Below are 9,712 nucleotides of genomic sequence, written 5' to 3'. Positions count from 1 at the left end.
GTGCGGATCAGAAAAAAGAGTTGAAGTATTATTATCCACAGTTAATGAACAAAGAAATTACTCATTTGGCAAGCAGTTCTCCATCATATTTATATTTCATAATATTGCAAGATAACTTTATTCTCTAGTGAGCAAATCCAATTTTATTGTTGCTAAAAACTTTGCGAAGCAAATTTCAAGTTTAAAATAGTCAAGTTCCAAAAGTCTCAGTTTAATCACCAACGTGTTAAACTAATGCTAGTCAATTTTGCCAGTTAATTTATTAATTAAAGCCTGGTTCCGTCGGTCGGGTTAGGGAAATGCACCACAAGTGGCATTTAATGCAAATGTCTAATGAATATTTATGACGCATACGTCGTGTTGGCTGGCATGCGTAAAATGTAATGCATGTTCGAGCACTCGTGAATTACTTATTGGGCACACTCTCCCTCTTTCTCTCTCTCACTTTTGCTGGCGTTTGAAAGTGACTGCTGTGAACTTTGGCATTGAGTGCCAACATGCAGGTTAATAATTTAAGCTGACGGCCACGACATTGCCTCTGGAACAGCCAGTTAAAGGTCAGGCAGGGGGTGAAAGGGGATGCCTTGAGCCGGAGATGGAGATGGAGCCAGAGCCGAAGCCGAAGCCTGTTGCCGCTTGCTTGCTACTTAGTTTAGCATAAAATTTTAATTTTAATTGCTAGCATGTGCGTGGCATCGAGTCTGACAGCTCGCGTGGCGATGGATCCTCATTCTTGCCTCCTTCCTTCCAGGCTTTGGCCCTCATTAATTACGCTTTTAATTAAACTTTTTGCCATATTATGCGAGTGCGTAAAGTTGATTAACTCGGCACACAGCCACTGGCAGCGGAGCTGCTCTCTTAAAAAGGTGTCAATGTTTAATGCACGTCGCATGGAATCAAAACTTTGCCCCTTCTCTCTCTCTCTCTTTCCCTCTGTTTGGAATTTATAAATTATTTAATCCCCAAGAACTTCACTTGCCACACGTCTTCTCCATGCATCTTTCCCCTCCCTCTCTCGCTCTGCACACAGGCCACAGCTCGGAGTCAAAAGCCAAAAGCTGAGAGGTCACAATCCGCAAATGCTCGATGCCATTCCATTTGCATAGGGAGCGAGTTGACAGACTGAGACTTTGACTCTGACTTAAGTGGCTTGTCGCCCAGATGTTGGACAGCATTTTCAATCACAATCACAATCGTAAACGCAGACTCAAAGCTGCTTACAAGCAAGGATTTGCTGAACACATTAAATCAGCGGCGATGCAAATAGTTGGCAAAGAGTTCAAACTAATTTCAACAGCTGAAAGCGAATTCAACTCTTTTTACTTAAGAAATCATAGCAGTAAAATTACATTAAAATTGCTGATCACTTTTTTTATGTCATAAGTTTTGCCTTAAAGAACTAGTAGCTGCAGATGTTATAAAAAAAAAAAGAATTCAAACTATTTTCGGAATCTGAAAGTGAATTCAACTCTCTATCTTTCTCTCTCTCAATTAATTGAATATGCTGATTAATATCACTTTATGCCATAAGTTTTGCCTTCAAGAACTAGCTGCAAATGTTGGTTAGGAAAAGAATTTAAGCTCTTTTCGATATTTGAAAGTGAATTTAACATTATTTTCTAATGAAATAATAGCAGAAAAATTACATTATTCTGATCACTTTTAAGTTTTTCCTTAAAAAAATAGTTGCAGATGTTTCAAAATCTGGAAACGAATTCAACACTTTGACTCTCTTTCTTTCTCTTAATTACATTTAAAATGTTGATTAATATAACTTTTATTACGATGCCATAAGTTTTCCTTTAAGAACTAGCTTCAGCTGTTATTCAGTTTTAGTGCTTGCGAGACACATTAAAGTTTTCAGTGCTTTATGCTTTGACTTGCTGAAAGTGTCACTCAATAAAGTAGAAAGCATTACTTAGTATACTATTCGGTTGGCTATCGAATATATATATATATATATATATATATATATGTATATATACAGTTGATGTCAAAGAGTTGACATGTTAACTGTAGTAAAGAGACCAGAGAAAGCTGCCTTTAATGGCAAACCATTTCGGCTTTGATGACATTTTGACAGCTTATTAAAATGTCAACGAGTTGAAGTTTCAATGCGTAACTTGGCCTTTGGGCAAAAGAGCGAGACAGAGAGAGAGAGAGTGAGAAAAAGAGAAACGGAGAGAGAGAGAGAGAGAAGGAGAAGGCGCTGCAGATTGAGATAGCATTGCAGTTAATCAACAAGCTGCGCCATAATTTATGCAACTTAATCAACGCACAAACACACACATGCACACACACGCACGCCCACACACACGCATATACGGACACACTCACTCGCAATGAAGATGGCAGCAGCTGCTGCATGCAAAATTATCACGCATACGCCACGTTGCACCGTTCCACCATTCGCCATTCACCGTTCGCCATTTGCCATTCGTCTTGCACGCGCTTGCATAATTTCTTTTACATTTGCTTTTATGCAGCGCTCGGCAAATGCAACAGAAAGTGTTGCGTGTGCGTTACAAATTGCACAAATGAATTTAAAATGCTGCAACACGTTGAATTGCGCACACAACAACACAATAAATAATGCCAAAATGCAAGTAGAGCAAGCTAGATCGGAATTTCAAATACTCTCTTCTCTAATACCAAAGAGTACCTTGAATCACTTATCATATAATTTGTATTATGTGAAATACGAGACGTTCTTAAGTCATTTCAATTAGTTTGAATCATTTGCAATAATCAAATAACAAATATTTTATGTTTATGACCAACTAACAAATGAAATTAAATTGAAAAGCGTTTCGTTTATTAGATAATACAAACTATATGATGATTACCTCAAGAAAACCTTGGGGCTTAGAGGAAAAAGTCAAGGTAATCCCGTTAGTTTTTAAGATAAACTTAACAAGTTTAAAAGGTGTTTAATATGTTACTATTATGAACCTCATTCAGTTATCCTTGAAAGACATTATTTTGTTAAATTTGAATAATTATTATAATATTATATATATCATATTTAATGTATGATTTAATACCAAATGTTTTTTCATATCAACTTCATTGCAATCCTTATTAAAGCAATAAATATTGTACAAATTTAAAGGCAAGTGAACATGAGTCTTACCTAAGGACAGCAGTGTATTTCTTTGTCCAATAAGTATTAGATTTTCTGTAAATTCAAATTGCACAATTGCTTTATGAAATAGGATATCTGTTCAAAGAGTGTCTCACATTAGCAAACAAAATTGAATATTGTTGCTCAGCTGTAATCAGAGGATTTCTTTGAATTACTTTTGCAGTATTGTATTGCAATTTCACATTTAAATTCAGTCGAATATTGTGGCAATTATCTTTTCGAAAAACCCTTAAATGCATTAAGAAATTTCATTTTTAACCTACAATTCGATTAGTCAGTTCAACAACTATTTAAATTCAGTGACAAATAGAGTGAGTTAGTCAATTTACCCAGACAAAGTAGCTGTGGCATTTAAATGTGTTTGCTGTATGTAAATGTCATGTTCTTGGCTGCAATTGTGGTGCAGCAGCAGCGGCAACATTTTCACTCAGAGGAGCATTTCATTTTTCAATTTGGCCAGGCTTAAACGTGTAATGGGCCAACAATCCAATGGCAAACGAAGGCCAAACAAAAAAGTTGCAAGAGTTGGAATTTTCGTTTCGCGTTTAATTAAGTTGCGTGTCGCGAGTCGTGACGACGAAAAGTTTGCAATGAACGCAATGAATCGAGTTGGCTGATTAATATTGCAATTAGTGTTGAGATGTTGCATCTTGATTAATCCAATAAATTGCAGTTAATGCCAAGAGCAAGATGCAGCACTGAGCACAGGAAATTCGGATTCTGATTCAACTTCTGCTTCAGCTTCTACTTTTCCTCTGACGCCCATTTGGTATAAATGTTTTTTCAATTTCAAGCGCCACTTGATAGCATTTGCAATGCTAACGACGAGTGGCATGCAACATGCAAATGCATAAAAATATTCAAGGCTGTCAGGCAAAAAAGCGAGGGAGGTGAACGGAAACGGAAACGGAAGCTTAGCCTCAGCCACTGCCCCAGAGATGAAGCGCGTTTATCTTTAACTCAAACATTTGCGACGTTTTCCGCGGCGAACTTTGTGCGGCTTTTCACGCGCTCGCTTTTCCCGCTTTCCTCCGCTTTTTCGTTTTTTATTTGCTGCTGTGCAAATGTTTGCATTGTCGGCTTTCACTTACTGCTGGTCGGATGTCCTTTGCTCCTCCTTCTCATCACACTGTGCACACTGTGGTGTCCACTCTTCACAGTCGTTTAAATTTGGATGAAGCGCTGTTTACTCTCGATTTAATTGGCATGCGAAATCATGAAATTGTTGCAAATGACATGACAAATTAACAGCGTGCGTCTTGTATATGAAATTCACATTTGAAAACTGCCAAAAAAGCAGTATATTATTTATGGATCAGGAAAGTGGAAAGCTGCAGCTTCGCCTAGTTAACATATTGCGTAGTTTTTCACTCTTTTTTTGATGGTTTTATTCCCTCCTCCTCCCTTTGCTTTTGTTTTATGAGCGAACCGCCATCAAATGCAGTCAATGGCACCCGAATGTCACTGGGATTCGAGTAGGAAAACGAAGGCAAGGCAAAAAAAGTATTTCAGTTTCAGTTTCGACGAGCTATAAAAACTGGTACGATATCTGGGCGATATACGAGGGATATAGTGTGTTGTGCAGATGTGCATAAGTATCTCCCAGCCATATGAATGCGTACTAAAGATACATGGACTACACACTCTGTATTTGACACCATCTGCTGCTGTTGTTGGTGCTAAACCAGCTTGACATTTCGCCCTGATATATCGAAGTCAACAGCAGTCGCCCAAGGATGAGCTACAAAGAGAGAGAGAGAGAGAGAGATTGTAGACTCGGGATGATGATGTGGAGGTGGCTTCTAGTGGGAACTGTGACTAAAGCTCTGCTTTACACAGCAGCTGCCACTGCAGTAAAACACTTGCAATTTGTATCATTCGAATTGCAAAGACATGTGGCTTAGTGTATGAGACAACAGTGTTGCAAAGTGCCAAAATAAAGTGAGCAAAATATGAGTAGATGCAAGAAATGGATATCAAGGCATAATTATGTCACTTTATGAACGATGGAGTGAGCACAATTTATCTAATTTTGATTATGTAATATGTATATAGATAGTTGATAATATGTATTTATGAAGTCCAGTTTGATTAACTTTATTAAAAGTGTTTAATACTGAATCTGTTCTAATTCTAACTACTGCTGATAACGATAGCTTAGTAAGCTGAAGGCCTTTGCTGCCATTGCTTTACCAATAGCGTTAGTATTAATTTTAATTATAACTAACCTTTTAAATAATAACGATAGCTTAGAACCTATCGGCCTTATAGTGTCGAAAGTGCCATCGATTATCTCCGATTATAACGACCGACAAATTTAGACGTAGTGCCGCTTTTCTTCTATTCTTTACTGCAGTCAAGGCATTTTGCAACTGTTTTGAAGTCTGACCTTTTGAAATACACACATGTGAAATTTTACTCTTTTTGTAGTACTTCGCCTCACTATTACAATATTACATTTTTGTTGACAATATTGGCTTTCAAGCCTTTTCCCTATGTCTTATATGCTGTCATTAGATACTCATTATTATTATTATTTAATAATAATCATTACTTACTGTTTATCTATATATGTTTATCAATTCTGCAGAGGTTCAGCAAGCATTTTCTTAGTAAACTGTAAACTAGTTGAATTTTCACTTCAACTCATTTGCATTGCATGCAAGTTTTTGTTAAATTTCAAGAGTGTTTTTTTGACCAACAAACGTTTGAGGTTGAGGTCATGTGGAGAGAAAAGAGCACTTACTCAGTGCTTACAATGGAAGAACCACTGTGCTGACTTAAAGCTTTGGCACGTTCTTGTGGCAGCTCCAAAATCCACATGCCCCAACTTCCCAACTGTCCATGTGTGTGTGAGAGTGAGTGTGTGTATGTGAGTGTGGGTTTTGGGTTTGTATTTAAATGATTTCATTAGAGACGCGCGTGCCTGAGCATCCCTGGAGTAAAGCAGAGAACAGGACAGGGCCAAGGCCAGGGCTGAAGTTGGAGATGGAGATGCGGCTTTTGGGCCATGTAACGCATTACCTTAACTCATTTATCACCAAATTTAACAGCCAGCATCAAGCTGGAGATGGAGATGGAGCTGGAGATTGAGACAGAGAGATCTGGTCAGCCTCTGGAATGGGTTTGGGTTAAGCCCATCTGAAATTCGACACACTCTTAACCACTTCCCTTCTTCTATTTGCCTCCCTTTGAACGTCGCGTCGTGTAATCGAGCGCTAAGCAAATCGTTTTGTGTGACTTTCATACGTAAATAAGAAGCGGCTGAACGTAATGAAAGCTCCAGATTCTTGCTTCTTCTTGGCCAGGTTTTCATTGCTGTTCTTTTGTGCATGCGCCAGCAAAATTTGTTAATTTCATTTGCAGAGTTTGCACAAGTTTTAGCTGCGCAGAGTTCACCCGAGGGGCATCGCAGCCGCATTTGCAATCGCATTGTTTGTGCTCCTTGCCATTTGAGTATTTGCGGCCAGCTCAACTCAGAGTCAGAGTCTGAGGCAGAGTCAGAGTTTGGAGCAGCTCATTTCATTGTTTGACTCGGTGGCTTTTTGTTTTCTGTGCTGTGCGAAAACTGACTTGTAATTATGTTTGTCCTTTAATTGTAGCTCATTATGCGTGCGCTCTGATTATGCCATGCCCCAAGTGGCTCAATTAATGTGCAGCACTCCTTTCCTTCCCCTTCCATTCCGTATCTCCCCCCTGTGGCAGGCCTGAAGGTGGGCAGCGTGTGCGTGCTTAGAGGCCACAATTTAATCGCTCGACTGCTGGGCAATTTTTATGCATGTTTTGCCTATTACGAGAACTAACAACAATTTCCATGCTGACCCTGGGAAAATTCATTTGCAGCTCTCTCTCTTGTTTATTTAAAACATTAAACTGAAACTGAAACTAAAGCGCAGCTCTTTTTGTTAGCGGAAAATCAGAAAGGGGCCGTAAGCACTTTTGCCAAATGCCCAAAGACAAACAACGGCAACCCTTTTGAAAACCCCCTCGAATCTCCTTTCAATCCTTTTTTTTTGGGCGCACACAAAAGTGAAATTGGTTGGCACTATAATTGAAAATATGTTCAATGAAAATGAAAATGTTTGCCAATATCAAGCTGTCCGAGCAAAAGCAACTCAATTATTAAGTGGACCCCAAGGGGTCAACGAGAATAGAGAGAGAAAGTTGAGGAGAAAGAGCAGCAGGCAGGAGGAAGGAAGGAAGGCAATGCAAACTTGAAATTGCTCTAATCAACCTGTTCTGCAGCTCAGAGAACAACCGGAGATGAGCAAAAGCATGAACATTTCGATTAATTGTTAAGTTGCAGTTTTCCATTTTCCGGTGAAAAGAATGAACAGGAAACATTCAAGGTTTTGCAGTGCTTTTCATTCGATTCTGCCCAAATCCAACAGCTATCAATTGCAATCGAATCAGCAATGCACATTAATACGAACAAGAGAATAATTTATAGATTAACTGCAAGTTGAACCTGAATCAAAGTTTCTACAATTCACAATTTCATTATAAATAGAAATTCGATTTAGATTTCACTGTCTCCCTTTTGATGCCGTAATTGGATTGCTTTTGCATGCGCCACCTTTGAGTGCCAAAAATCGAACCGAGTAATGAGAATCGCCGTCAGCTGCTGTATCCATCATAGGAAATGGTGCAAAGTTCTATGAAATATTCAAAATATGCCAATGCGCTGACATTGACAAGGAGCAGATTTGACGACCAATAGAGAGGAGGGGAAAGAGGGGGGACTTGAGGTTATTGTTCGACACGAGGCGGACAACGAACGTTGGTTAAACAAAGGCAAGACGCCAATAAACTTATTTGTCGGCCGCACAAATTGTTGGCAAATATGCGTATAACATAAATAAGACCCCAAAGTGAAGAGTGGTAAAGTGTTGCGAGTGTTCGAGTGTGTGTGTGCGAGTGTGTGTGTGCGAGTGTGTGTGTGTGTGTGCCCGCAAATGTATGCAACAATAAAAATTGTGGCGCGCATGTAATGAGCCTTTATTTAAGTGGTCGTCATGGCTTGCAGGCCACGCCAGACCAATTGCCGACTAGCTACTGGCTACTGGCAACCGGCAAACGGGGCGTATGAATAACGAACACTAAGCTGCTGTCGGGCCAAGGACCTAGTCAAGTATTTGATTTGTGTAATAAAGTTGAGGCAGCTGCAAAGCTGCGGCTGCCTGGCATCAGGACATCATAAAGAGAATTCTGTAGATTTCTCTAGCCGAAGAGTGCCAAGAAAGTTTTTCCGCACTTTCACCTTACGAAAAACCAAGCTAAAAAAGCTGAAGCTCATTTGCCTGCTGCTGCGTTGTGCGTTTCATAAAGTCATTCTGATGGACTTCATTAAACTTTTGAAGCCTCCTCAAAGAGGATTAACAAAGCACCCTGCTGCAAATGAGGGGGGACGAGGGGGAGGACAAGCAGCTTAATTTGTCAGCACCCCCAAAAAAAAAGGAAATGATGGAAAAAACTGTGAAATGTTGAGCTGACTTTTACCCTGTCGAAACGTGTGTCAATAATGATGAAGCATGTTAATTGCGAGTGCTCTAAAAGGAAAGGGGAAGGGGGAAAGGGAAGGGGAAGGGGAAAGGGAAGAGAGGTACGGCAAAATGTGTACCATTTAGTTACGCAGCCGGTTGAGTTGATATATACAGGGATTATGCCAGCCTCATTAGCGTCAATTCTCATTGCGTATGCTCTGACATTTTAGTGGCATGATTAGCTTTCTCTGCCCCTTGCCACATGCCACCTGCCACCTGGCAGCTGCCACTGTCTCTACTGTTGCTGCTGCTGCGAAATTAGCATGTGATTTGGTTGCCATTCAGGCAATTTGAAATGTCAGTTTAGTCGCAGTTACCCAAGTACCCGGGCACTCACAAAAAGTGTCATGTTGACTTTTACCTTTTTGCTATTTCACATGCCACCTTCCCGCCATCCCTCGCCACGCCTCTTACTTGTTACCTATGCTCTCTTCCTCTCTCTCTTTCTATTCTCCAGCATGTCAGCGTCATGAATGCGCTTTTCTCTTCTCCATCGTGCCTTTAATCCCGCCAGACAGTCAAGGGCGACAGCCTCTACCTCAACTTGAACCTCCACCTCAACCCTAACCTCTGTATCTCTCTGTCTCTCTGTCCCTGCCCCAGTCTTTACGCTACTATTGCCACCTTTTGCTACGTCACCGGGCCACGGGATGTTTCATTATGCGGCTGCTTCCTCTTGGGCCACGCAGCAGAACACGCGACACTTTATGCATTTCACGGGCTCTGTTTTTGATTATACCTCATTGGCAAGGGAGTTGAACTCACTTGTGGCGCTCTTAGCTACACAATATGACAGACAAATTATAGTCTTTAAAGCAGCCAACGACTCACTATTAAATTAAAGCTTTGCTAGCGTGCCAGTAGAGTAAGGAAATAAAGCTTATTAAAGCTGTTCCCTTCTTTCGACTCTTTGAAAGCGAATCACAAACAAACATTCTTCTTCAACTTTTTCAAAAAGAGTATTTCTTCTTCGACTAAACGTTCTCTTTTCACCTGAACATGTTTTATATTTGCTTTGCATTTC

The sequence above is a fragment of the Drosophila sulfurigaster genome, chromosome 2L (genome assembly GCF_023558435.1).
Source record: "Drosophila sulfurigaster albostrigata strain 15112-1811.04 chromosome 2L, ASM2355843v2, whole genome shotgun sequence".
Classification (NCBI taxonomy): Eukaryota; Metazoa; Arthropoda; class Insecta; order Diptera; family Drosophilidae; genus Drosophila; species Drosophila sulfurigaster.
Note: the sequence above shows the minus strand (reverse complement) of the source record.